Consider the following 23,009-nt stretch of genomic DNA (forward strand, 5'->3'; position numbering starts at 1 on the left):
GATACTGTTGGAATTTCACTAGAATGTATTGAGTATCTGTGATGTGTCTGCATAGGTCAGGGTCTAGCCTGCTCTCCAGACTCTTGGCTTCAGCCATGGGTTGTGATAGACTGGCCTGGGTCAAGTAAGGTTGGAAAAGACCACATGTCATCTTCTCTTCAAAATGCATACTAGCATATTGCAGTTTCCGAAGTGAAATTTTGCAGCAATGATGCCAGCCTACATTTAATAAAAGATTCCTCAAACTTGACCAGCTGCTTTTTGCTCGTACAATCTAATAACATTATAGGATGGGTTAATGAACAACCTATAGAATTTGTATATAATAGAATATAGAAATTAAATGAGAAATTCTATTTAAATTTCTCTAGGAAATCCTGGATTTTCATCTCTAAGTTTTACATATATCATAAGCAATCAAGCATAAATATATAAATTGGTCAAAGAATGTCTATGTAATTTTCACAGGTGTATCTGATATATTTCAACATCACAGTGAGAGCTGGTGACTACAGGATCTCCAAAAAGTCAGCTATTATACCTGTGGGTAATAATTTTCCAGGACAAATATTAACTTTCAAGAACATAACCTCACATTAAAAAAAAATCATTGGGCCAGATTGCCTGGCAAAGATGTTACAAAGTGGTTTATATTCCATGTAATTAAAGTAATACATGCCTATATCTCCATCCTAAACTTTTCCATATTTCTTGAAAAAAATTACTCCTTCATTGTACTATTTGAGATGGGAAAAATGTTTTCTTAAATAATTATAACCGAAAAATGCAGCACTTTGTAATGTAGAACATACCAGTAATTAAACTGGTACATTCACTAAAGAAATACAGATAAAGAAACATGTTTAGGTAATATGACCAGAATTTTCTCTATGTCTCCTGTTATTCTAACAGGTAAATTTATGGATGACCAGAATTTTCTCTATGTCTCCTGTTATTCTAACAGGTAAATTTATGGATGACCAGTGTTTTGATTTTTTTTTTTTTTACCCCAGCGATGAGTAATTATAGCCACTGAACACATGGTTTGGTGGAAACCTTTCTATTGGAATATAAGTGAGATATTTTACAGTGTTCAGCATTTTTAAGCCTTTATGCCATTACTATGCATCTTCCTGACAGCAGGCTGGGGAAGTTGAAAATTCCACAGGTGAGTGAATTAATACTGTAACAATTAGTCATGCTGGAAAAATGCCAGACAATCGTATACTTGTTATTATGTGGCCTTGGTACAGGTGTGGAATAACTGATGATCAGTTAGGTAATGACGATTCTGCTCTTCTCACAGATAGTATATAACGGGGATTGAGGGAGCATATGGAGAAAAGCCCTCTAAAGACATCTATTCATTTTTAGCAGGAGAGATTACACTGAGGTTGATTCAGTAGAAATTACATTTTTCTTAATTTCTCATAGTCTCCATTATTTGCATAGACAAATCCTGCAGTGAAGAATTACACGTCTGTTGCTGCACTCAGTGTGAGCCCCGTGGTGCTGGCAGCAAAGAGGGGTACCGAGAATGGAGGTGTCAGTTGTTTAAAAGGCAGACTCCTAAAGGCCATTTTAAAGAAAAATCGATCCCTGTGGGCCTTGTGTGGAAACTCTACAAGCTGTTGCCACTTGAATATTAAATATTAGTTCTTTTTAATATCACAGATACCAAAATGTCAAGTATTTCTTTTTTTTCTTTCTTAATTTTTTTTTGCTTAGTTGGTAATGAGCTTTTAAAGTGATGCAAATTTAAGCAGGGTTTGCAAGTATGCTAGAACATCTAGCTTTGCTCTAACCCAGCTCTTTTTGTATCAACTTGGCAGGGTGTGCCCTTGTTAAAAACTCAATATGCAAAATTACTAAAATTACTATGATCTGCTCATATTTAGTGTTAGCTTTTTAGAGGGATAGACTTCTGTGCGAAATTCATAGTTTAAAAGTCTCCAACCAACTCGGAACTGTTGAATATATAACTTAGCAATTCTCATTTAATACTTTGTAATAGGCAAGATTACATAGTGGTTAAGATTATCAATGCTGGAGCCAGATTGCCTGGGTTTAAATCCAGAATCTGTCCATTAATTGCTGTGAATTTGGGAAAATGCTTAATCTCACCTTATCTTAGTTTCTTCTTCTGTAAATGGGGATAATTAGAATAAGTACCTCATAGTGTGTTGTAAGGATTAAGTCATTACATGCAAAACACTTAGAACAGTGCCCGGCTTAGTAAGGTCTTAATAAGTATCAACTGCTATTATTATTATTATTATTATATATTATTATGTATTATTGTTCTTACTATTGTTATTGTTACTATGATGCATTGCATATTAAGAATCCATCTATAGCACACTGCAAAAGTCTGAAAAAGATAGCATAGTTCCCTCTTAAGCTTGAATATTTTTTAATTTTCTAGAAGTACTGAGCAAATCAGATCCTTCTTTTTAGTCAAATTATTTTAAAATTAAAAAAATAGAAGCACTTTAAAAATCAAAAGTACACCATTTGCTAATCATTTTCCTCTGTGTAGACTTCAATTCAGGATTTCACAGTAATAATAGTATAAAAACAGAGAAGGCAGAAGCTTTAAGCCCACTGACTGCATGAAGAATGTGGGCAAAAAGGAAAGTTCACTGGAGGATGGACTCATTCATAGAATCTGTGGGGTTTTTTTCCTTTTCCAGTAAAAAATGTTTTAATGTTCATTTTTGAGAGAGAGTGAGTGAGAGGGAGAGGTGCGGAAAAAGAGAGGAAGAGAGAGATCTCACGAACTGTGAGATCATGTCCTGAGCCGAAGTCTGATGCCCAATCGACTGAGCCATCCAGGTGCCCTTCCTTTCCATTTTGTTACGTTAAGGTTTTGAAAATCATCTTTATTCAGGTGGAACAAAATCAGAACCAGCTTCAACGTAGTAATTTTGCCCTTGTAAAAATGATACCAGACAAATATGTCTTTGTGTAATTAATGTGCTATTATTATTCTAATGTTATATGGGATAAGAATTTGATGATGTTTAAATGAGTGATGTGTATATATTTTAGATTTTACTTAATCTAAAAAAAGATGAAATAAAAACATATTTCAAGCATATCTTTGGATCCAAAAAACGGGATTCTTAGGATACAGAATGGGTCAAGGCGGGAAAAAGCCCAGTGTAGCACAACTTTGAGAAATACAGGAAAGCTGCTGACTTGTAAGCAGTAAGAATACAGGAGTACTACATGGCAAGTAGTAATCAGCTATGCTAGCTCATTTTGTAGATGTCAAGAAGTAAACCAAAAGGACAAAGTAAGGCATGCATAGACACTGAATTTTAAAATAGCAGGCAGGCATGGTATTCAATCAGAAAAGAATCAGAAGATTAGAGAGTGGGAAGGGAAAGAATGCAAAACAAAGTAGATATTGTACCTTTTTGCCCCCATCCCCTCATGGCACCACAAGCAAATCAGTTAGAAATATCAAAAACCCTATAAAAACAAGACTTGAGCTGCTTAAATGCAGCATAATGACAGTTTAGCAATGGACTTAAAAGATTACTTCATAGACCATGTCTCTACTTTTCATTTTCTTTTTGCTGGGATCTGGGCTTTTGGGGGGAGATTTTCTGTTTCTTTTGGGCAATCTGTATGCTCTGAAGTGTGATATGCAAAAGTGGTTCATACAGAAAAATAGTTTAGATCATTGCAGAAGCCCTTTCTTAGTGATGTATAGAAGGTAATTAAGATGTTTATGGATAGGGGTGCCTGGGTGGCTCAGACAGAGCATCTGACTCTTGATTTCAGCTCAGGTCATGATCCCAGGGTTGTGTGATGGAGCCTCATGTCTGGCTCTGTGCTGAGCATGGAGCCTGCTTAATACTCTCTCTCTCTCACTTTCTCTCTCTCCCTCTGTCCTCCCCTGTGCTCTCTCAAAGATAAAAAAATTAAAAAAAAAAAAGATGTTTATGTATAGTGGGGTAAGGCCCACATAGCATTGATAATTGCATAGTTTGTAACTTAATTTGGCAGCCAATATGCATATACATCCAGTCTTCACAAGAGTACATAGCCAAGTCCAGCTTTTATCTAATGAATGCCATTTAGGAGGAGCCTAGAACTCATTAATTCATGAGCTCCCAGTTTCGAATATGTGATAATTAATGCAGAAGCTCGGTTAAAGTTTTCCTTTGATTTGCAAAACCTTTTCCCCTAGATTACTGGAAATTAATAATGTAAAAATATTTCATAGGGATATATAGAATGAGAAGACAAACTGCAATGTCTTCAAGTTCGCTAGAGTCCTTTGGAATCACCTTTTATTTGCAAATCATTAATATGCTAATTAGAAAACTTTTCTATTGATTGAATTGCTTCTCTGATGACTTATGTTTGATAACATTCTGAATGTCTCAACTGTGTTATCTGGTTTTGAGATACTGATTTTATTATACTGTTTACAGACAAACAAGTAAGTATTAAGCAGATTTAAAAGCAATATAATTACTTTAAAGTTTTAGAATTCAGACTTAGCATACATTTGTTCTGTTATTCTTGATTAATTCTAATCAGTGCAATATTACTATAATGCTATCTAGGCTTACAAATTAAACCAAGCACATTCATTCTTTGGTATGCAGAGCCTTAACTTGGGCATTAAAAGCACAGTAAGCATTTGATAAAACATTATTAATATACTTTAACCATTTACTATAGTAAGAGAATATTTAAAATCTTGTAGGAAATTGTTTCTTCGACTAAATGGTGTTGCATATAAATGCTGTAACATGGTAGTTTGCATGATGCTGCTTACAAAAAACATTTCTGAAAATATTGTCTATACGTAAGTCATTCTAACCCATTGGCATAACCCATTAGCAATGCTTTAGCATATGCATTGTAAATCCCTTATTAAGTTCTGGTACATTTTCTCACATTAGACCATTAATGAAGTAGAAAACAACTGGTTATTTACAACTATTTAACATTTCTCCTGACTCTATTGTATTCCAACTCTGAGCCTGAAATTGCTCTACTCCTACAAAGCCTTTGGGTACAATGGATCTGAAGATGGTATTTACTCTATTAAAACCTGGCAAATTTAGTAAACAGAACTGTGATATCAAAATAAACTAAACAGAGTGAAGCCAAAGGTACACATGCCTTTCTACAAATAAATCTTTAAAAATATATATCTTCTTTATTCTGAAAGATGACGTTTACAACCAGTTCAATTTCTTCCAGATCAATTATCCTATCTCCCAAGAAACTTTGTTTTGAATAAGTTGCCACCTGCCATGAATAAAAAGTCTGCAGTACATGGCTGATCCTCTAGAAGTGGTGGCATAAGGATAGAACCAATTTAAAATTTTTGGTAGCGATTTCATATGAAGTCTTCATTTCTAAACCTCCATTTCATTTTTCTGTAAATGTCAAAGTCACTGTTGAGTAAAATTGGTTGTGTTTCATGTGTGTAATGAACTCCATTGAAATGTGTCAAACAGCTTTGGCATCTCTCATCACGTAGCATTTCTCTTGTGCCAATGAATCATTATGGCAACAGCCATCAAATGATGCCTGATTTTTTTTGTAAATGTTTATATTTGTGGATAATATGCCAATCTGTTTGCAAACTGATGTATTTCCAGATGAAGCTATTTTAACAGTATTACCCTCATTCTAAAATCATATTCCACACATTGCATTAATGAAGATAAAATCAAATGTGTTACAGCACATAAAATGGTGTTTCATGTGTCATTGAGGCTCAAGGAATATTTGTTGATGTGAAATACTCATTTGGGACAAGAAACCCCCAAAAGCGTGAATCAGAGGATAAAGACAAAGTTCTTTTTGCACATGGGGGAAGAATTCCAACCTATTTTAGCATGAGAGAAAGTATCAGAGTATGGTTACGAACAGACCACCACACATCTGGATCAGAAGCTCAGCCCTACTCAGCTGGGGATCAATGCGTGTCTCAATTTCTTTATCTCTGAAATGGGACAATTTTAACAGTACCTACCCCACAGGATGCCTGTGAGGATAAAACGAATGAATTCATGTGAGGTCTTAACAGTAAGATGGCCACAATGACCTAAACTGTGAAAAAAAAAAAAGTTCTAGCAGAGGGCACACACAGGCCATCAGGAGCAAAGTTTGCCTCTTGTGTATTTCTTGTTTGCAATTGCAAGCGTTTCTTGTTTACAATGAAACGGAAATCAGCCACCAATCTTTAAAGATCAGTGTATGCTCATTTCTGGATTAACTTGAAATATCAGAAGTTCTGGTGACATTTTTTTTTATTTCTGGGGTGGAAGGAGCTCCCTCCCCAAGCATTATAGGTGCTTCTCCACTAATCCTTAATGATGCCATTCAGTTGCTTGCTTCATTCCTTTATGCATGTTGCCTGGCTCCGGAGGGTGGCTGTGCTTGTGGATGCTGTGTTTTCCCAAAAGATTTACTTAAGCAACAAAGAAGAGAAAGCATTTTACACCTTTAATTAGATATTCATAGCATGAATTTTAAACAATTTCTGTAGCAAACTATATGTCCAGGTTGCAGAAATGTATGAAAGACTTGCTTTCGTATTACCCCCTGCTCATAAGTTAGGCTCTTTGGCAGCTACATTCATTCTTTTGGATGCATAGCCATTTAAGACAATGAAGCTTGAATAAGACTGCAAGATGTCAAAGCCCACTTGTACATTAGTGTGAATGATTTTGAGGAGTTTGTTCTTCTTTTTCAATAGCTCAATGAAAGGTCAGCCTGAGAGTATTAGCTGGGAGTTGGGGCGGGGAGGGGGGGCAGCGGCAAAAGGCAAGGGTTTCTTAGTGGGTATGAGAAGTTCAAAACAGATTTAAATTTATTGAATTGTAAAAGGAGGAGTCACATGGTTGGGTTTATCATTAAGTCATTATGAAACTTGGCACATCACAGAGGATTTTAAAGGCTCATGCTGGTACAGAGTGTCATGAGCAGTGGAGATGTATTTAATTTTTCCTGTTATGATGTGTAAGCCTTTCATCAATTAGATGAAGTCTAATAAATAATAATATTTAAATCTGCTGTGTTCCATCCCTGACCTTACTATGTGAAGGTACTATGCTAAGTACACCACAGACCTGTTTTAATTTAATTCTCATGCCTGTTCTGTGAGGTGGATAATCTTCTTATAATTTCTGCTGATGAGAAACTGAAGCTTGGAGAGGTTGAGGAATTTGTCCAAGGTGATGCCACGAGTGTGCAATAAAGCCAGATCCTAGCCTTGGCACCCGAGTCCGTGCTCTGAACACACAGTGAGGAGTCACGGCCCATGATAAGTGCTCAGTATGGCTGTGACCTTAAAATGGAGCCTTCATGACCTCCCTAAAATTGTAACAGCAATACAGGTTCCTAGAGGTAAAAACAGTCATCACTGAGTGTATAAGCTAAATAAGAACAGCAAAGGTTTGCTCTGTGCCAGGTAATGGGATAAATGCTCTATAAACATGTAAGTCTTCAACTAAATCCTTTGAGATGGAGACTATCATCCTTATCCTTTGCTTTAGAGATGAGAGACACAGGTTTTGAGGGACTGGATTCTTTGCCCAAGGGTGCACAACCAGTGGTTGGCAGAAGCTGGAGAAAGCCCAGCTAATCTAGAGGCCCCTTCTTAACTGTAACATTCACTATTTCATTTGTATTTTGCTCATGGAAACAGCATCTAGGTTTTATTTACTCTTATTTCAGACAAGTTTATCACTAGGTTTCTAAATCCCCAGCAAACTAAAGGGATTGGCATAACGGAGCCCTGGAATATCAATATTAGTAGGAGGCGGTGGCAGAGAGGGGCAGGGAGAGTGGCTACAAATGGCCAGCAGAAGAACTAAAGACCAAGTTTGGAGTCAGGGGCTGGCCTGGGGAAGGAGTGACGCTCTGTGTTCCTATGCCAAGAGCAGTGCCTGTGCAGAGTGACAGCAGATAAGCATTTGTAAAATAAGTGCATGTATGGATGAATGCACAGGCGGCTGAGTATAAGAATGACTCAGTGACTGAATTAATGACAGGACGACTCATGGGCATGAGGTTGAACATATGAATTCTTAGCAGCACTTGAGGGTACTATGGTGTTGCAAATCCAGCAATGAATATTCATAATGATGACCTGGAATCATTAAGGAAAGGTCCAAGTTCTCTTGATTGCTTGAGAAGGCATGGATATGTGGAACAAATCTGAGTACAGTGACTATCAAAAGTTGTTAATGGTGGTATTTAGGAGCTTGGTTTTAGGTTCCACTTTGTTTCTGTCTTTCTCTTCCCATTTGATCTCAGACAAGCTTCTTCATCTCTCTGAGCTTATGTATGAAATTGGGGCTGGTGTGCTATGACCAGGGAGAGCATAGCATTGTGGTTGGAAGCACAATCGAAACAGTTCACCTATTTGTATCCCAGCATCAATACTCATTAGTCTTGAGGAGCTGTCAAGTGACTTGACCTGATGTGCTTCAGTTTTCTCATCTTCAAATGGGAATAGTAAACTTTGGGGTCTCAGTGGAGGGACTTGATAAATAACACCTGGTTTCTCTCCCAAATCCCAAAGAAATTAAGAAATAAAATGAAAAAGTGTGGGGCAGCTGGGTGGCTCAGTCAGTTAAGTGGCAGACTTTTTGAAAAATGTTTACTTATTTATTTATTTATTTTTGAGAGAGACAGAAAGGACCCCAAGGCTCTATACTGTCAGCGCAGCCCAATGAAAGTCTTGGACTCACAAACTATGAGATCATGACCTGAGCCAAAATCAAGAGTTGGATGCTTAACAAGCTGAGCCACCCAGGTGCCCCTAAGCATCAGACTCCTAGTATCCCTTAAGGTCATGCCCTTACATTTCATGAGATGGAGTCCCTCGTTGGGGCCCCCACCCCCACAGCACGGAGCCTGCTTGGGATTCTCTCTCTCCCTCTCTCCCTGCCCTTCTCTGCCTGCACTCTTTCTCAAAATAAATAAACTTTGAGACAAAGAACAGTTAAAAGAAGACTAAGCTATCACATTTATCATTAAAATAATAAAAGGTATATTGGAAAGGTAGCTTATCATGAGAGAGAAGACCAGTGGGCTTGCAAAGTAAACCCCAGCGTTAGTCAGACAACCCCTGGAGTCAGGGTTACATTTTATTTCGCTTTTTCTTTTACAAAAGCCACAGAGCAGGCTCCAGTTCTACAGTGCAGAGCCAGAAGGAAGGACTTCCTGCTCCCACGTCTGGACAGCTAAGGTATAAAACCTGGAAATCTGAAGAAATGATCCCAAGGCATCTGTTTTAATACTTGCTAATTAAAAAAGATCATTAGAGACATCTGTGATCTTGAGAGCCAGTAAGTCACGTAGTAATTACCAACAATTCTTGTATTTATAGCTTTGCTTTTTGGAGTTGTTTACAGCATTACTAAAAGGAAAATGTATGAATAATTTACAGATGGGGAGTTTGAAGCGTCCCTTAAATATCTTTCACTTCAGGTCAATCAATGCATTCCAGGCAAAATGAATTCTTTTTCCATTTTTTTCCCACCATTCCCACTACACACACACACACACACACACACACACACACACCCGCGCGCGTGCGCACACACACACATACAGGGTGGGGGGCAAGAGAGAGGGAGTGAGCAAGCGAGCAAGCAAAAGGGATAATGATCTAGATGTTTTTATGTGCTTTGGACATTTGCTGATTAGCGCTGAAAACTACATGCTATTTTCAGCCAAAAGGGTAGCACTATTTATAGCAGTGTAACACTTTATACCAAGTTATATCGGGAAAAAATAACTGAACCCCCACTTGATGTTTGGATAGCTTCATTCATTCAATGTGTTTTATGTAACACTTTATTTGCAGAGGATTCATAACCTAAATTAGATGCTTCTCATAATATCCTGGTATAATAATTTAGAAGACATTTAATTGAATAAATACTGTATAACAATGTACAGGGGTCCTGCAACATTGAAAGATTTATTCCCTAAGATACACTAAAGTCGAAGGAGGTCTGCGCAGGTAGTGGCATCTTAACTAACCCAGGCTAATGTTAACTGACCATCAAATTAAACTTGCATAGACAGGAAGACAATGTGCTTCAATGGGTTACTGGATGTTTTATCAATTTTGATTGCCTTCATTTAAAAACTTTAATTAGAACCTCTGTTTACTTGAGTCAAATTGTGCATAAAATATCATGCAAAACATTTTAAAAGGGAATTTTAATTATACCACTAAAGAAATGCCCTTGTTCAATGTTTACTAAACACTTGCCAGAACAAGTTAATTAATACATGTTTAAATAAGTGAAAGAAGAAGAAGGGAAACAAAAAAAAAAATCACATTCATCTTTTGTCGAGTTTTACTGCAGTTGTCAAAGAAGTTCAATTTCTAATTTAACGACTGTGCTGTTACAGTGTACATGTGTAATTATAAACAATGGGGCACCAGAACACAATGACGGCCAGTGGAAAGCTAATTCCCACTGGAAGTTGTTGTTCAAAATAATTGTGCATTGCTATTTGATGTTCTGCAGACATCAAATCCAGCACTTTGCATTTTCATTCATCTATTTATTTATTCCATGGTAGAATATCAGAATGTTCAGCTGGTATCTAATATGGCCTTCTAATTGTTTAAAGCTACAGACAAATGCTTTTTAATAGAAAAAGCATAATGTGTAGATAAAAAAATCTGATGATGTTGAGTTTTTAGGTCTAATTTTAATATGCCACCAACTTTTTGACTTTAGTGTTTTAGAACCTCGATTTTTCCCATCTATGAATGTAAACCATGATGGGTTATGTTAGTAAAGGTTGATATTGGTAGACATTTGATAAATTACTAGAGAAGCAAAATCAAATCAACCTTTCTAGGATATACCCTATCTCAGTAGCTTTATGAAAAATCAGAAGAAAAAGTACCCAAAATAATTTAGAAATCTTGTGGAGAAAGAAAATGCACATATCCCATTAATGATCACTACCATAATTAAGACTATTCTCTTACATAGCATAACCCACACAGTCCTATTATAATTTACTCTCATACTGCTGAAACACCACCAAATTTCTCAAATCCTGTAGGAACCAACAACCTGTGCTGGTCTGGGAAATGACAGTGACTTAGGAGCAGGTCTCCCTTGGGTGTCCTACTTGAGGTTACTGATGGGCCTGGCCAGGCCCATCAAGGCAGTTGAATTAAGCCTCAATGGATTTGTTATAAAAATTCAATATGATACAGTATGTAGAACATTCACCATGTTGCCATGTAAACAGGCAACGAATATGAGTAGTAACCTTTTTGGTAAGCCCATTCATTGCTTACAAAGAGATGATCTTATGTAGTGCAAGAATAGTACATACAACTATCTGCAGTCTTTGGGCCATTTAATATTAGTAAAAAGCATGAAGTCAAAATATCAGAAAAGGCACCCTACTTAAAAAACAAAACAAAAAGCATTTTCTTCTATACATTATTTTTCTTTAAAAAATGTTAAAAGTATTTCTTTATTTTTGAGCGAGAGACAGAGCATGAATGCAGAAGGGGCAGAGAGAGACAGAGACACAGAATCCAAAGCAGGTTCCAGGCTCTGAGCTGTCAGCACAGAGCCCAGTGCAGGGCTCAAACCCATGAGCAACGAGATCATGACCTGAACCGATGTTGGACGCTTAACAGACTGAGCCACCCAGACACCCCTCTTTTAAAGAAGAAAACTTTATATCTAGAAAAAGGCATGTTTGATACTTAAGCATGCCACTGACTTGCTCTGTAATTTCACCTGGAAGAGGAAATAGAATTTCCTAATGAATTTTTCCTAATAAAATAAGAACCTGAAGTGCCAGCATGTTTGCACACCTACCAATTATGAAATGAGTTTCCCAGGATATTAAAACTAAGCCAAAATATAATTTAGTCCTATAAACTATTGTCAAACTCAGCTATAGTTCCATTTGAAGGATCAGGAATTATTTGATTAGCAATTGATTAATGGACTTTAATGTGACTGATTATTATTTTTTCCAAAACACATAATTTATTTGTAAAATGAGTATTTTTCCTTATGAAGAAAATATTATATGTACCTAATATATATGTATAGATATAGATTTAAACACTGTAAAGCATCTTTGAGGGTCAAGTGTTTCTGACATCCTGACCTTAGAAGATGGTGCAACTCTGTCACTGGTACAGAATTTATTTCATATGACTGTAAATAAAAATCAGGTATCCATGGTTATAAATACTCTGTTTCACATTTTCTTTAGCAACAGCAAAAAATTTCAATTAATTGAATCTCAATGAACTACAAATAATGCCAGAAGTGCAATACTTGGTATACCAGGTCATGGGCAGCCATTAATTAAGATGCAAAGGATTAGCATTAAAGGCCCCCAAAACAGGATTTTTGTCCCAGAATTTTTTTTGATGGGTATGGACTGAAATATCTATAAAATGCAGTTTCAGCTATGTGGGAAACGAGAGAATTGGGTACAATCTTTATTTTGCTTGCTCTGGAATTTTTGATAAAGTTCTGAAGTGTCATTTTTGAAAATGAAGATGAAAATAATCTTACTTAAGAATTTTTATTTATAGACTAGAAAAGCCCTTTCCATGTTATCTTTTTTTTTTTTTTTTTTTAATCCTTATTTTGAGAGGGGGCAGCTGGGTGGCTCAGTCCGTTAAGCGTCCAACTTCTGCTCAGGTCACAACTTTGTGGTTTGAGAGTTTGAGCCCTGCGTTTGGTTCTTTGTTGACATTGAAACCTCAGAGCCTGGATGGAGCCTGCTTCAGATTCTGTGTCTCCTTCTCTTTCTGCACACCCCCTGCTCCCCTTGTCACTTGCACTCTGTCTCTCTCTCTCTCAAAAATAAATTTAAAAACATAAAAATTTTAAAAAATATATTTATTTTGAGAGAGAGAGAGACAGAGAGAGCACACGCATGTGCATGTGAGCATCAACAGGGGGAGGGGCAGAGGGCAAGGAGAGAGAGAATCCCAAGCAGGCTCCAGGCTGTCAGCACAGAGCCCTGTATAGGGCTCAATCTCACCGACCATGAGATCATGCCCTGAGCCAAAATCAAGAGTCAGGCACTTACCTAACTGAGCCACCCAGGCGCCCCCATGTTATCTTTATTTTAAAGGAATACCAATTCATGATTTTCCATTGGAGAGAGAGAGGGGAAGATGAAGATCTTTTTAAAATGGTTAAAGACACTAAATGTGAAATTTGTAAACTATGATATGTCTGATCTAGAAATTTCTTCCCAAAATCACCACCAAGAGGCCAATAGAAATTAATTATTTTCAAGAGACAATCCATAGCCTTTCATAATATCTAAATTTTAGGAGGTAGTATAATTGTGTGCATGTGTGCGTGCGTGCGTGTGTGTGTGTGTGTGTGTGTGTGTGTGTGTTGCTTTACAGAACGTAGATATTCCTTCATGTTTCTTTATGGTAGTTGAGTTCAAACAAGAAGAATTCTCAGAAAAAGATCAGTACAACTTGTTAGCCTCCAATTTATCATCCACCTATCCGAGATTTAATGGTTGTGTTAACCCAGAGTCTCAAGAATAATTATAGTCTAAAACAAGTCCTTAAAGTAAGGAGATGAAAAGAATTGTATAAAGTGAAGGCTGTCATGAAATAGAAATCGCACAAGCAAGGGAACTTTCATCGTGTTGAGTAAGTACTTTACTATGGGATTCTTTTTTAAATTAAGGTGCTGGGTAAGTTGGATGAAAATAAAATATGTATGATTAGCAGGGAATACCTTGGCCCAGAGTAGTTGGATAGGAGTGTAAAAAGGACAGAGAGGTGGTTCCGGGCCCCCCCCCATCCCAAATCATTACCAGCTTAGTTCACAGAAAAGTTATTTCAAATACTTTCTTTGAAAGACTGCTTTGAGGTCTGCTTTTAATTTGAACAGTTAAATATCATATTCATGCCAATGAATCTTTTTCCTCGTTTTAATATCATTAGGAAGAAAGCCTCTCAGCCCAGAGTGAATAGTATAATTGCTTAAGAGAAGAAATATATAACATGCATATTTAATTCAAACCTTTAAAACAATTTCCTTATGTTGGCTTGGCACCTTTGTTTATGTAGACAGCCTTTTAGCTTTTTAAAACACTAAAGTATATCGAACCATATGGAAAAATCTCTAGAATAAGATTTTAGCAAAATAATCTTTCACAGCTCTTTCTCTGGTTGTATCTGTCTTCCCTGGTTCTATCTGTTTAGGCTACAGGTCAGTTTTATAGGATCTCTAAATTTTCTAATACAATTAAAGTAAGCCACACTCTATAAATTCGAAAAACTCCTAAGAACAAGATAAGAGGCATCATGAAACTTGTCATAAATTCTGTAAGCAAGCCTTTGAAATTTTCTGTGTCTTGAAATGCTCCCACCAACTGAAGAATATTTGTTTTTGTGAAAACTTTCTAAAAAATAGAATGAATCGCCACTTTTCGTAGCTCAACAGATTGCTGCCTGCACGCACGACATTTCCCACTGCTTATAACTAAAGAGAAATGACTTTGGCACTTTATCTGTTTGATGAAAGACTGTTATTGCAATTGCCCTGTGAGACACCAAGCCACCTGCCACCGCATCCCTGGCTGGCTGAGGCAATCCTCTCCAGTTGGTGTGGGGTGTGGGAATAGCAAACCAATATGTCACCAGATAGAAGTAGCCAGAGCATTCCAGCTAAGAGGACGGGCTTTGGAATCAGCCAGGTATAAGTTGAAATTTTTATTTATTCATATGACTTTGGACCTGTTAGGTAACCTTTTAAAGCTTTAGCCTTTTCACTTTTAAACTGAGGATGATCATATTCAGGTCCTGGGGTATTAATGTGGAGGTTGAATGACAGGGTGCACAGAGGGAGTAGATACACAGTAGCTATTACTAGGTCATATTTTGGTGAAGGTCTGAGGGACTGAAAGCTTTTCAGATGCTTTTCTTTTCCATCATGACCTTTCAAGATATGGTAGCTAGATGCCCCTCAAACTGTTCCACAGAAATGTAGCAAATAAAGATCCCTCGGAGATACATAAGCAGGACCCAATGGGGGAAATTTATTAAAACCTTCAATTTTTTTAAACATTTCAGAATATTTTGTATTCTATTCAATAATATATCTAAATTATCTTATTACTCAAATCATTTTTTTCCCCTCAAATCTTCTTGTAAATGTGCTGGTGTTACCTTCACACTGTGGCTTTGCCTGGCCTCCAGCACATTGTGGGGCATGAGAATGGCCAGCCTGGGGCCCAGTGCAGAAAAACCAGACACTTCCGATTTCCATAAACTCTGCTTCCTAGGGCTCTTGTGCTGATGGTAGGCAGAGCTTTCTCTCTCTGAGCCCTCCATCTCATTTCAAAATGAAACACAGGCAGCGTAGGTTTTCTCTTATGGATTGTCCTTGCCATTTTAATTAAAAATGTTGGATGATTTGGCTGAGAAACAGGGCGCAATGAGGTGGGGAAAAGGAGATGGAGAAGACAAATTTTTATTTCTTAGTGAAAAAAATTAAGTAAAACATATTAAATAGTAAGGCATATGCCACTTTATGTTGATCCTTCCCCCATCCCTATGTTGATATCCTTTAAGAAAATGTTAAGACAGCCTTGGAATCAGGAGGGTTGCTTTAGAGATTATGGTATATGCCCAGTAGAGGTTGAATTTCATTCTACAAGTCTTGGGAAAGCTTGTGGGTAATTTTGCAGATTAAGTGGGGAGAAAGATAAAAACATGCTTTGGGTGACTGCCTATGTAGACAATGTGTCTTAGCTGAGGCTAAATAACATTTCTTGTAAGTAAAATTCAAGATAATAATAAATCAAATCAATATATAAATAACAATAATGTTGCATAAATAAATAATTTCATGATATAAATAATAAAATCATGGTTTGTATTAGTTCTTAGCCTTCTGTCACTCTGATAGATTAAACAATTTCCAACTCTTTTTTTTCTTTTTCAAGTTTTTATTTAAATTCCAGTTAGTTATGATACAGTGTAATGTTAGTTTCAGGTGTAGAATTTAGTGATTCATCACTTACATAACAACACCCAGTACTCATCACAAGTGCCCTACTTAATGCCCATCACCCATTTAGCCCAACCCCCTGCTTGCCTCCCATCCAGTAACCTTCATTTTTTCTCTATTTTTAAGAGTCTGTTTCTTGGTTTGCCTCTCCTCCCCTGCCCCTTGTTCATCTGTTTTGTTTCTTAAATTCCGCATGTGAGTGAAATTATATGGTATTTGTCATTCTCTGACCACTTAGCACAAAATTCTCTAGCTCTATCCATGTTGTTGCAAATGGCAAGATTTCATTCTTTTTTATGGCTGAGTAATAGTCCAGTGTGTGTGTGTGTGTGTGTGTGTGTGTGTGTACACACGCATGCGCATGCACATCTTTATCCATTCATCAGTCAATGGACATTTGGGCTCATTCCATAAGTTGGCTGTTGTCAACAAAACTAAAAGTCAACCTATGGAATGGGAGAGGATATTTGCAAATGACATATCTGATAAAGGGTTAGTATCCAAATATATATAAAGAACTTATAAAACTGAACACCCAAAAATCAAATAATCCAGTTAAAACATGGACAGAAGACATGAATAGACATTTTTGCAAAGAAGACATACAGATGGCCAACAGATACATGAAAAGATGCTCAACATCATTGGGTATCAGGGAAATACAAGTCAAAACTACAATGAATATCACCTCACACCTGTCAAAATGTCTAAAATTCATTTCCACTACTTGATTACATTTTATGCAGTGTAAGTAATATATAATTGTTCCTGGGGTCCATGACATATTTGGCCTTTGTTATTTCATAGATGGGCTATTTATTGTCTCAATTCAGTAATTAGACTGTGTTATACATTTGTGATGACCAAAACAAATTTGTCTTGGTGTAAAACTTCCCTTTTCAGCTGGGGCTTGCTTCCTGTTGGAAGTATGTGGTGGAGAAAGGGAAAGGCTTTTCTGTCCGCAGTCTCTCAGCCCTGAGCCCCCAATTCATTAGCTTCAGTGTCTGCCTCCTGTTACCATCAAAGGTGTTAGCCGGAGGAAGGGTAAGGTAATGGGACAGTACTTTACACTTTATGGGCCTGTCAAATTTTTCAAGCTGGTGTTTCCATGTGGCTCAGGTATATTATTAAAATGAGCTTTCCTATCTTGGTGTACTTTGATGGGCTTCTAAGAGGTTCCTTACTTCTGGTTCCTCTTTTATAGCCCCCTTGTTCCAGGCATATATGGTCTATTCAGGGTGGCCTAAGAACTATTCACAGCATCTGGACACTTTTATATTCTTCCTGCTGAGGTCACCTTGCTTCTCCAGGCAGCTCTATTGTATAGAGCTTGATGACTACCACCCGCCCTCACTGGTTCTTTCCCCTTTGACCCACATGTGTTCCCAGGAAACACTCACATATGTATCCTTACAAACTCCTTGGGATGCTCCAGGTCTATTGCCTAAATAGTGAGGTAGCCCCTCGCTCAGACCCCATTTGGCAGCCTGCTCTCCCTGCCTCCAGCATGAGTCAGGAACTGGCCCCCTTTGCGTCGCCCTTTGGGCACCTCTCACAACAATCTGGGTGGTCCTGTGGATGTCTCTTTTAATACCGAAGCCTCTCTTGGTTAGGTTTAGGATGGGAAGGTGGCAGCCCCTCTTACAAAGGAGGGTGGGGACTTGGTAACAACAGAATCTGCCAGTAATCTCTCCTTGAAATCCTCACTCTAATCCCCTTTTATCTTCACCACCTGGTGAGGCTGGCCTTTGTGTCATTTATGAATTCAGTACCTGATGGGACTTGAACCTACATCCTTGTTGCCTATGCTATCTTGGTAACTGAGTCTTAACTGGGTTAAGGAGAATCTTCTTACTATACACAAATCTGGCTTAATTCAATTAGGTAAAATAAGCAAACTCTCCATGATAACTAAAATTTAAAAAAAATATAAATGTCATCAAAATTAAGTCACTATAACACATTTAACTTCTCTGGCAGGTAATCGGGCACTTAGAGTTTGATATGACCATAAAAACAAGTCTGCACAAAATCATTCTGAAAGTGTCATAAAAAGAAATGAACTTTAAGACTGTATCAAATTCACATCGTGAGCTTTTCCTTGAAAAGCGGTATTTATAGGCTTGATGCCAACCCTGTAAATGCAATCTGAAGCAAACATTTCCTTTGCACATTTTCATGGGATGCCTTTGATTATGTTGAACAGAGAGTGGATAAGATACTGGTTTGTTTTAAAGATATACAGCAGAGTTCCAGGTTTGAGCATGAGCTGTGGTTGCCTCTGGGATTCCAACTGGTCTAGATGTGCCTGGCAGACTCTTGGGGTCAGCCTGCCCAGAGTCCGTGAGCATGAGGTACCATGATGCCTCACGGGAGAGAAATTGTCCCCAGGGAGGGAAGTGTCAAGCAGACAAGCTTGCACCTGTAATGAAGCCTCAGCTCATCACATGGGAAGGACAGTTCTGAGCATGGCATGATGCTGCCATTTGGATTTGTCCCCTTAGGGACTCAGGTTTGGATCCTAGGGAGGAGGGAGCTGCAAAGAAACTGAAAGAGCTATTTTCACTAAAATCTTCTGAGACACTGAAGATTCAGATGACCTGAATATTTCCAAACCCCAGTGATCCCTGTGCCTTCCTGGCTAGAAAAAGCAGTACCTCCTCTCTGTTGAGATGGATATAATCTTGCTGGAAGACAGCCTAGTAACCCCAAATCCAGATAGTTACCCTGCAAGGGGATGACAGTTCTCCTCATGTCCTCACCTTACCAGGCATTACTGCCTCTAGACCTGTATCTGGTAGTGGACCTCACTGGGCCTCCATGGGGCCAATTACAAAATCAGATCCAAGAGAAGAAGTCTCACAGAAAAGAACTTCAAGATTTTGAGGAAAATGTTGCACGGCAAAGAAACAACCCACAAAACTAATAGGCAACCAACGTAATGGGAAAAGATAGTTGCAAATGACATATGAGATAAAGGGTAATACCCAGAATCTATAAGGAACTCACCAAACTACACACCCAAAAAACAAACAACCCACTGAAGAAATGGGCAGAAGACATGAACAGACACTTCTCCAAAGAGAACATCCAGATGGCCAACAGACACATGAAACGATGCTCAGCATCCCTCCTCATCCGGGAAATACAAATCAAAACCACACTGAGATACCACCTCACGCCAGTCAGAGTGGCTAAAATGAGCAAATCAGAGAACTCTAGATGCTGGCGAGGATGTGGAGAAACGGGCACCTTCCTACACTGTTGGTGGGAATGTAAACTGGTACAGCCCCTCTGGAAAACAGTGTGGAAGTTCCTAAGGAAACTAACAATAGAACTCCCCTATGACCCAGCAATAGCACTGCTAGGAATTTACTCAAGGGATACAGAAATGCTGACGCATAGGAGCACATGTACCCCAATGTTCATAGCAGCACTCTCCACAATAGCTAAAACATGGAAAGAGCCTGAGTGTCCATCAACGGACGAATCGATCAAGAAGATGTGGTTCATCTATACCATGGAATACTCCATGGCAATGAGAAACAATGAAATCTGGCCATGTGTAGCAACATGGATGGACCTTGAGGGTGTTATGCTGAGCGAAATAAGTCAGGCAGAGAAGGACAAATATCATATGTTTGCACATATAGGAGGATTAGGAGGAACTTAACTGAGGAACAAGGGGGAGAAGAAGGGGGGAAATGGTGGGGGAAAGGGAGAGAAGCAACCATGAGAGACTCTTGAATGCTGACAAAAAGTGAGGACTGATGGATGTGGGGGGGAGGAGGGATGGGCATGGAGGAGGACACTTGTGGGGATGAGCACTGGGTGTTATGTGGAAACTAATTTGACAATAAACTATTTGTAAAAAAAAATAAAAAAATAAAAAGCAAATTTATAATAAAAAAAGAAAAAAAGATTTTGAGGAAAATGTGCTTGAATGGATTCTAAGGGTGTTATAGCAAGTAAGGAGGAACACAAATTTAGATGGGGCATGTGTGCACTTAACAGGTATTCTTGGTTCTGTGTGCTTGGTTGGTTGACTCAAGACTGGCTTTAGCAGTTGCCAGTGTTGAAATAAGCTCAGAGGCTAGAGATTCATTGGTATAATGTTAATAGAAGGAACTCAAAGATTTAGGGATATATGGGGTGCCCGGGTGGCTTAGTCGGTTAAGTGTCCGACTTTGGCTCAGGTCATGATCTTGTGGTTCGTGGGTTTGAGCCCCGCATCAGGCTCTGTGCTGACAGCTAGCTTAGAGCCTGGATCCTGCTTCTGATTCTGTGTTTCCCTCTCTCTCTGACCCTTGCCTGCTCACTCTCTCTCTCTCTCTCTCAGAAGTAAATAAAAACATTAAAAAATTAAAAATAAGATTTAAGGATATAATACGTTGAAGTGGATTTATATTTTGTTACTATTCACCCACCTTAACTAGTTAGCCTCCCAGCCACCTCTATGTGTCCCAGAGAATACTTTTTTCCTTAATATATTGAGAAAATATACCAGCATTCTTGCAAAGGGCCATGGGGTTGTTCTCTGTAGGTTGGTGATGAATATGGTGATGCCCCTATTGAAATGGAGTTCTTAGTTGCCACAGTGATTATATGCTGCCAGGATGGCAGACGCAATGTGCAATATATGACTTCGAGAGACAAAGTGGGCATGGCATCATAACAGACACTTTGGTCAGAGTGATGATCAAAGGGGGGTGACCTGCAGAAATCTTTGGTGGTGGCTAATGGATCACAGAGATACTAGGACTAAAATAGTCTACTAAGGTCTTCCTTGGCAAGCAGACTCACCCCATAGAGACTGAGCCTTTAACAAAATTCTAAGATTTGAAGCAATTCCCAGATCTAGTAACTATGAATGAAGAAAAGGTTTGAAATCTTCAAGATCAGACCTTATATAGAACCTAGCCTTCCCCAAGGGTCTTGTGGCTATTTACCAGAGTTACTGTGTACAAGGAAAGAGAGAGAGAGATCCCAAATTCTTCACACTGTTGGTGGTGGCCTATCTCTGAAATTCCACTGGTATGGTATTGCTTTTTGTTTACTTTGTTAGAGAGAGGGATCTCCTTTGACTTCTACCTGACTCCTTCTATTACAATACTCCTAGGAATCAGTGAGCTGATGTAGAGATTCAGTTCTTAAGTTTATCTGTTCCAACTATATACTCAGTAACTGAGTTGTGGTGGGCATGTGGACACTGGCTCTGAGATGAAGTTAATCCCGGGGCCCAGATGCCACTGTGGTACACTGGTCACGATGGGAGTTTAATGGAAGTCAAGGGGAAGTTGGAATGTATTTTATACTTTGATTATGTTGAACAGAGTGTGGATAAAATATTGGTTTGTTTTAAAGTTATATAGCAGAGTTCCAGGTTGGAGCATGAGCAACCTGGTATGAAATCCAAAAAAATTTTTACCATTCTGTAAGGAGGACTTGGAAACAACTTGGTTGCAGGTCAATTCTATCAGATTTCTTCCCTCCCAGAGTAGACACTTACACTGGGTATAGATTTGCTTCCCCTGCATGCCATGATTCTATCACTACTACCATCCATGGACTTACATTGCCACATTTGCTGTCATCATAGTAAGCTACCCAACATTGCTCTAAATAAGAAACTTCGTTTATAGGAGAAAAAAGTCAAGCAGTGGCTGAATGCTCATGGGGTTATCTGATATTATCATTTACCCCATTGTCCTGAAGTAGCTGGCCTTAAAGAAGAGTGGGTTGGGCAACTGAAAAGTCAGTTACAGATGCAACTGGGAGACATCATTGTGAGACTGCATTACTGTCCTCTGTTATGCTCTTAATCTAGTGAATAGCATATGGTGCAGTTTCTCCATAAACAGAATTACTGGAGTAGAATGGCAGCTCTCATTATTATATCTAAATCCCACTTATAAATATTTTATTTCTCAATCTCACAGACTTGGGTTTTGCTGGTTTAAATACCTCATGATGAAAAAAAATGCCTCCACTAAGGGACATCACAATAGGTCCATTTAATTGAATGTTGGGACTACCACCTGGTTATTGGGCTCCTCATTCCACCGGGCCAACAGGGAGATAAGATGTCTCTGTGTTGTGGGATTCTGTCTGATTATCTAGGGGGAAATATGTTGGTGCTCTACAATAAGGGGTAAGAGGATCCCAGGAATTCTCATAAATGACATTTAGTCTTGCCATGGAACGGTGGTAAAAGAAGTAAAAGGAGAGTGAATAGCCCTTTAGCAGAGACTGTGATATCACCAAAACACAGTTCCTTTTTCCTCCTAGGCACATGGCTATTTTGTAGTTTCTAGTCTCCACATGTGAGCATATGACTGGGATCTTTCAGTGGATTGTGAAGAAAGCATTATATGATACTTGCAGCCCTAGCCTATGAAAATCTCTTGTGCAATCTTCTGTGCCCTCTTTCCTCTGAGGCTGAATGTTGAGAATTCCAGGGCTTTAGAGCAGGGTAGAGCTGTAAGATAGAAGGAGCCAGAATATCAGAAGACATCATCATCAGTCCGAGGACACTCTCTTTGGGCTTTATTTCAAAAAAGAATAAATGTCTTCTGGGTAAAACCACTAAAAATTTCAGATTTATCTGTTACAGCAGCTGGCATTACCTCAACTAATTACAAACTCCTTAAAAGCATGATTGTCCCATGAGTTAATGGCACACTTAAAAAGAAAGCCTGACCACAGGTCTTTATGCCTGTATTCTATTCAAGAGGAATGCTTTCTGGATAAGGGGATCCGAACAGCAAGAGACCACGAGGAAATCTAAACACAAAGGTTGGAGAAGGTTGAGCCAGAGTGGATCTCTCACCCTAGGACACTACAGTTGAGGGACCCTTGTTGGATGCCTGAAACACTCACACTTGTTTCTTTCTCGTGGGAGAGCTTTATCTGAAATGTCCGCCACACAGTCAGTGTTGATGGTCAAGGGACACCGTGGCC

Source organism: Hyaena hyaena, unplaced genomic scaffold (assembly GCF_003009895.1).
Source record: "Hyaena hyaena isolate Hyena2069 unplaced genomic scaffold, ASM300989v1 scaffold_577, whole genome shotgun sequence".
NCBI classification, from domain to species: domain Eukaryota; kingdom Metazoa; phylum Chordata; class Mammalia; order Carnivora; family Hyaenidae; genus Hyaena; species Hyaena hyaena.